Source organism: Littorina saxatilis, unplaced genomic scaffold, assembly GCF_037325665.1.
Source record: "Littorina saxatilis isolate snail1 unplaced genomic scaffold, US_GU_Lsax_2.0 scaffold_252, whole genome shotgun sequence".
Lineage (NCBI taxonomy): Eukaryota > Metazoa > Mollusca > Gastropoda > Littorinimorpha > Littorinidae > Littorina > Littorina saxatilis.
Window position 1 is genome coordinate 104462 of NW_027127093.1, and position 6361 is coordinate 110822.

A 6361-nucleotide genomic window follows, 5' to 3' on the forward strand; every position below is an offset into this window, starting at 1 on the left:
ATGACATCTTGTGTTTTAAGCTGTTTTGAGGTATGGTGTCGACATTAATTTTGGTTTAAAAGATTACTTTCAGAATAGTAACTGATAATATTTTTTCCTGACACTCTGCACAAAACAGGAAAAAAGTCGGTGCTTTTAAATTTCTTTGGCTCCAACATGTGAGTATATATCCACAATAACCTCGTCAATATTTTGTCGATTCATCTTGATTTCAGACCATAGCGAAACGAGCGATGCTGGCAGCCTGGCAGGGCCCATTGCTGGCGCTGTGGTGGGGGGCTTCTGCCTGCTTGGACTGAGTGTTCTTGTTGTTGGGCTGTGAGTAGAACTAATATATATTACCGACTGTTCCGCAGAGTGGGAGTCGTGTGTAATTGTCTGGTTCTGTATTTCTGTGTCAACATGACGGTACAAGATGCTTATGCTTAGACCAAAACTGTGTGTGTGTGTGTGTGTGTGTGTGTGTGTGTGTGTGTGTGTGTGTGTGTGTGTTCAGAGAGGAAGGAAGCGGAAGGTACATTCGTGAACAGAGTATTCATTGTGAAATATCATATAAAATATATGATTTCATTCCCTAGCAGTTACAGTTGATATTATCCGAACAGTATTCTCATATCTCTTATAGTATTTGTGCATTAAACATTATGTTTTTATTTTTTGACCACAATTGCCACAATACCCTATTTCCTTCCAATAATACATCGAATGAAATGTGAACGAAGATGCATCGGTACATATTAAGTATAAACCCAAGAAAAGCACAGCATGACATGGGTGGCCGAGTGGTAACGCACTTGCGCTCGGAAGCGAGAGGTTGCGTGTTCGACCCTGGGTCAGGCCGCAATTTTCTCCCCCCTTTCCTAACCTAGGTGGTGGGTTCAAGTGCTAGTCTTTCGGATGAGACGAAAAACCGAGGTCCCTTCGTGTACACTACATTGGGGTGTGCACGTTAAAGATCCCACGATTGACAAAAGGGTCTTTCCTGGCAAAATTGTATAGACATAGATAAAAATGTCCACCAAATACCCGTTTGACTTGGAATAAAGGCCGTGAAAGGTGAATGCTCGCCTAATAGGCTACTGAGCTTTACTGGCCGATGTGAATGCGTTATATATTGTGTGTAAAAAATGTCTGTCTGTCTGTCTGTAAAAAAATTCCATTTCAAACGGCAGAAATTAATATGTAAGCGCCCAGGGCTGTATCTAGATTAGGCGCATAAAAATGATCACAATAATAATAATAATAATTACATCGAATGATACACTTGAAGACAACCGGTAAGTAAGAGGTATTGTTACAGGTGTAGTAAGATGTATTGATACACGTGTGGTAAGAGGCATTCACGCCCCTTAGAGGACAGTTTCAGTGCGGTTGGACCAAATTGTACCTGAACATGCAATTTGTCAACAATCCGCTAGCTTCCGAGTTCAGAAAAAGGTTACCAAAAGTCAGATGAAAATAAGTTCTTGTCGTTTGCATTCTTCTTCATGCAGCTCAGTAATGAGGTCAGTAACAAATAAACCAATCCCATTTCGAGACCTGATTATTCTGTTTGGCGTCACTTTACTCCTTGAAAGGGTTCAAACCGAAGAACGTATCCTAGACGAGTGGTCAAGACTCACCTTGACTTTGCAGACTTTATCAGTTTGCCCAGAAATATTATAGCTACAGCTAGGACCAATGATTTGCCACGGATGGAGTGTTTGGCCCCATGCGAAGTATGACACAATGAATTATTGATGCTTAGTCATATTTTTGTCTGAAAAAACTTTGAAGCACGCCGGCTACTTATTGTCTGCTTCTTGAAAGTGTCCATCGTCCAACATGCTTAAATCTTCATGCACGTTTAAAGACAAGAAAGATAGTAAGTGCGTAGAGCCTTCTTTAGTACATGTGCAAACCCCACCCCTCTTGTGCCCATCGTCCCATATATGGAACGGCACTTTATGCATACACTACTTCGCGTGCAATTAATTCAAAACAAATCTGAGAGACCCGATTTTAGATCATTGCTTTATCTTCATTTTTCGTTATAAGTGTTATATAAAAAAGTGAAAAATAAAGGAACGGTAGCTTTTGACTTTTTGTATTCGCGACTATCGCTCGTTTTCCACGAAATTGCACGAAAACGTCGCCTCCTCTCGCAAACCAAACTCACTGATTAAAAACAAGTAGACCCTCTTGATACATTTAGCAGACCAGGGTCTGGAACCTATGCATAGTTGAGACAGAGTGCCTCCGAATGTGGTGCGTCCCATATATGGGACGATGGGCATCAATGGGTTAAGAGGTATTGATACACGTGTGGTAAGAGGTATTGATACACGTGTGGTAAGAGGTATATGATACACGTGTGGTAAGAGGTATTGATACACGTATGGTTAAGAGGTATCGATACACGTGTGGTAAGAGGTATTGATACACGTGTGGTAAGAGGTATTGATACACGTGTGTGCAGCTGTCTCAGTCGTGCATGGAGTGCCAGGTCTGCTGAGCAGGTCCAGTATTGATACACGTGTGGTAAGAGGTATATGATACACGTGTGGTAAGAGGTATTGATACACGTATGGTTAAGAGGTATTGATACACGTGTGGTAAGAGGTATTGATACACGTGTGTGCAGCTGTCTCAGTCGTGCATGGAGTGCCAGGTCTGCTGAGCAGGTCCAGTCAACCACAGGTACGGAAACAATATGTATGTGGATACTCTATATAAACTGTGCAACACAATTATTGCATCTATTTTCGTAACCTTCATTCCCGTGTCATTTTATTCAAGCTTAATATGCCATTAAAGGCCCTCCATTTGGCTATCTGGGTGCAATAATTTGTTTGCACAGTTTATATTATATTAAAATGCAACAGAAAAAGCGAAAATGTTAAGGTTCACTTCAAAAGACTCTAAAGGTGAGAATTTTAATGTATTTGAAAATTGTTTAATTGTATTTGAAAACATCAATGTTTGTCAACCTTTCTTATTTGCATTGAATTTTGTGATCTTACTTTCATGGTTACCTCCCCTTTATAAAACAGTAATACGAATACGAATACGAATACTTTATTATCTCATACAGAGAAATTTCAGTGTGGTGCACATTAAAAGACAAGACAAATAATAAGACAACAGATAAAAATACCATACGAAGCATACTACACTCGCGCACGCATATGTACACTAACAGGAATAGTAACATAATTCCAAATAGGTTAATTGCCGTCAGCTTTAGCTAAAAGTTTAACGCTAAAAACTATCATTATCACAGGACTAGATATGTCATTGAACAATATTTATCACAGGACTAGTCATTCGAGGGTTATCACACTCAGCATAAGGGTGCACATCAAAGAGTGTAAAAAATATTCATCACAGAAATCAGTGCATATGTTCACCGGCACACATACTAGTTTTAATTAACTTAGGTATTTAAAAAGCCAATTGACTTTGGAATAAAACTGTTCTTAGTTCTGAGCGTGCGGAATCTGGGAGTGCGGAGGCGACGTCCTGAGGGCATATATACTATATGTGGTTTGATCAGCAGCGAGTAGGTTAAGAAATGTCTGTACAACATTCAGAAGAATAACTTCCATGTTTTCACCTAAGGTTGAAATTAAAAAACGTGGTAAAAAAGGTCGTGACAGAAATATTAATTATGCCTCATCATCATCATCATCATCATTATCTTCGTCAACATTATTATCATCATCATCATTTGGCTGAACAAAATGCATAGAGGTTATGATAGAGATGCATTCTTGCTTCTGGTGATTAAATGAAATAGGAACAGCTTCAGAATGTGACTGTTCGTGACAACAGATATTTGCGAAGTTGCGATTTGAAGTGTTTAATCGTGCTTGACCCCTTTATCTCACATGGTAGCGAATTCCAAATAGTTGAGCCCGAAAACGCTAAACTGGTTTTGTATAAATCAATACGGGGTAGTGGGGAAATTAATTTGTTAGAGCCATATCTGTCTGATGCTTTCTGAAATAATGATCGCATGTACTGTGGGGTCTCGTTTATTTGTACCTTAAACATTAAAATCGCTTTATTAAATAATAACTGATCATTAAGTGATAAATAATTAATGCTGCTAAGCTTTTGATCCGTTGATGTTCGCGGACCCGGCATGATAAGTTTAGCTGCGCGACGGTGAAGAGAATTGACTTTTTTCAAGTGAACATCGCTACAACCATCCCAAAGTTTAGATGCATAATTCAGATGAGGTAAAATATGACCAAAATAAAACCTGAGGTATCAGCATAATGCTTTAATTTGGAGAGAAGGAACACATTTTTAGATAAGGTTTTGGTAGCACGGTTGAGGTGGGACTGCCACTTTAATTCAGCGTCTATTGTGACCCCAAGAACACGATGGCTGGTTACTTGCTCAATGGGTGACTCATTTAAACTGAGATGAAAATTCAGAGGAGCGAGTTAGTGTTTCTGTCGTGTTGTGATCACCATGCATTTAGTTTTGCTTGGGTGTATGATCATTGAGTTTTGTTTACACCAATCAAATATGTTGTTCAAACTCGAGAGAGAGAGAGAGAGAGAGAGAGAGAGAGAGAGAGAGAGAGAGAGAGAGAGAGAGAGAGAGAGAGAGAGAGAGAGAGAGAGAGAGAGAGAGAGAGACTGATTGGTGACTGCTGGTTCTTGTAGCAGTAAATTCGTTGTCGATGTCGCTGTCGTTATCTCCAAGTGTGACACACGACAATGATTTATATTTCCTTTCAGCAACCAACCACGAAGAGCAACCCTCTGTCGAAATGACAACATCCACAGAAACGAATGTCGACGTCACTGTGGGAGAGAGAGGTGACTATGACAGTCTGCAATACGGAACTGACGACAGGTCTCCCTACGACACACCCCTCTTCGCCAAACAGAGTGACGTTTATGAAAACGCGGATTTGGATACAAAGGATAATATGTATAAGCTCTAGCTAATTAAAGGGCAGTTTGTCTTAAGCTGCAATCTACTGGCCGTATAAAATTTCATCTCACACGGCATCACTGCAGAGCGCCTAGAACTGTACCCACGGAATATGCGCGATATAAGCCTCATTGATTGATTGATTGATTGAAAGACATTTTTTCAAAGAAAATACAACAAACACATTTTTGCTGGTCGTATTTAAATGTATCATTTTTTTATTTGCTTAGATTTGTTCATTTGTTTATTTGCTCGTTCGGCCTCTCTCGTTTGTTCATTTGTTTATCTGTTTGTTTGAAAGGTAAAGCAGTAATTGTGCGAAAATGGTTTGTATGTGTGCTCAATTTTGATTCTGTTTTACAAAATATTTACTCAGATACAAATGTACAGTGTTTGTTGTACATTATGTGTTTTTGACGTTTTGTTATTTTTTTATTTTCTTTCATTCATTCGTTGCAATATTGATTTATGTTTATCTTAAACCTGTTGTTCTTCACTGAGCTGTGTTTTTCATGACGCAATACTGGGTAGAAATGGAATCGTATACATAAGGGAAAGTCGCCAATCCCGGAACAGTCGGCTAACTTGGAACACCTCAATATGCGGTCAACGGGAAACAATTCATGAAAATTTTTTTAGCAGAAATGTCTAGTGACCCCTCCCGATGTTATTGCAAAAAGAAAAATGGCAACTGCGGCAAAACCAAAGAAGAGGTACGTTTTTTTTAACTTTTCTCCCTTCTTCTTCTTATTTCTAATGTCTAGAATTCGTTTTATTACTCTTTATCTATATACGTTCACATAAAATGTTGATTGCTATTACAAACCTACATCAATGTGTTACACTATGAACGGGGAAAAAAGATTGGAAACGTCACATGTATCCTACAGCTAAAGTCGAAATCCATGCAGGTGCCATGCGGCTATGCTGGAACACATATAGAGGCAAACATGGAACAGTGTTCCAGCTTTGACGCATTCTGTTCCATCTTACCCTCATCAAACGATAAAGTGAACACTGGTGTTTTTAGTCCGTGGCAGGCTAATTGCCCCCTGGATAATTGTTCCCCGACAACTGCCCCCCCCCCCTCCGGACAATTGCCCTACTAGGACAATTTTCCCCCGGATACCTGCCCCCCCCCCCCCCCCACCGAGGGAGGACAACTGCCCCCCGGACACCTGCCCCCCAATTTTTTTCTCACCACTCTTTGTGCAAGTTTTTGCAAAAGCCGTTCACTTCAATAAGAGTGTGTGTGTGTGTGTGTGTGTGTGTGTGTGTGTGTGTGTGTGTGTGTGTGTGTGTGTGTGTGTGTGTGTGTGTGTGTGAGTGTGTTTGCTGGTGTAAATGCGGGCGTAAGTGTGGGCGTGCAAGTGTCTGTGTCGGTTTGTCTGTGTGTATGTCTGTCAGTTTGTCTTTGTCTGGGTGTTTA

General features: G+C 40.1%; 1 long non-coding RNA gene across 1 annotated transcript; it reads left to right on the forward strand.

Moving 5' to 3' along the window:
- The first annotated feature begins 221 nt into the window (after positions 1 to 221).
- LOC138955565 (uncharacterized) lies at positions 222 to 4946 on the forward strand. The gene is made up of 3 exons (XR_011452273.1): positions 222 to 318; positions 2624 to 2679; positions 4734 to 4946. It is a non-coding gene; the product is annotated as an uncharacterized lncRNA (long non-coding RNA).
- The last annotated feature ends 1415 nt before the right edge of the window (positions 4947 to 6361 follow it).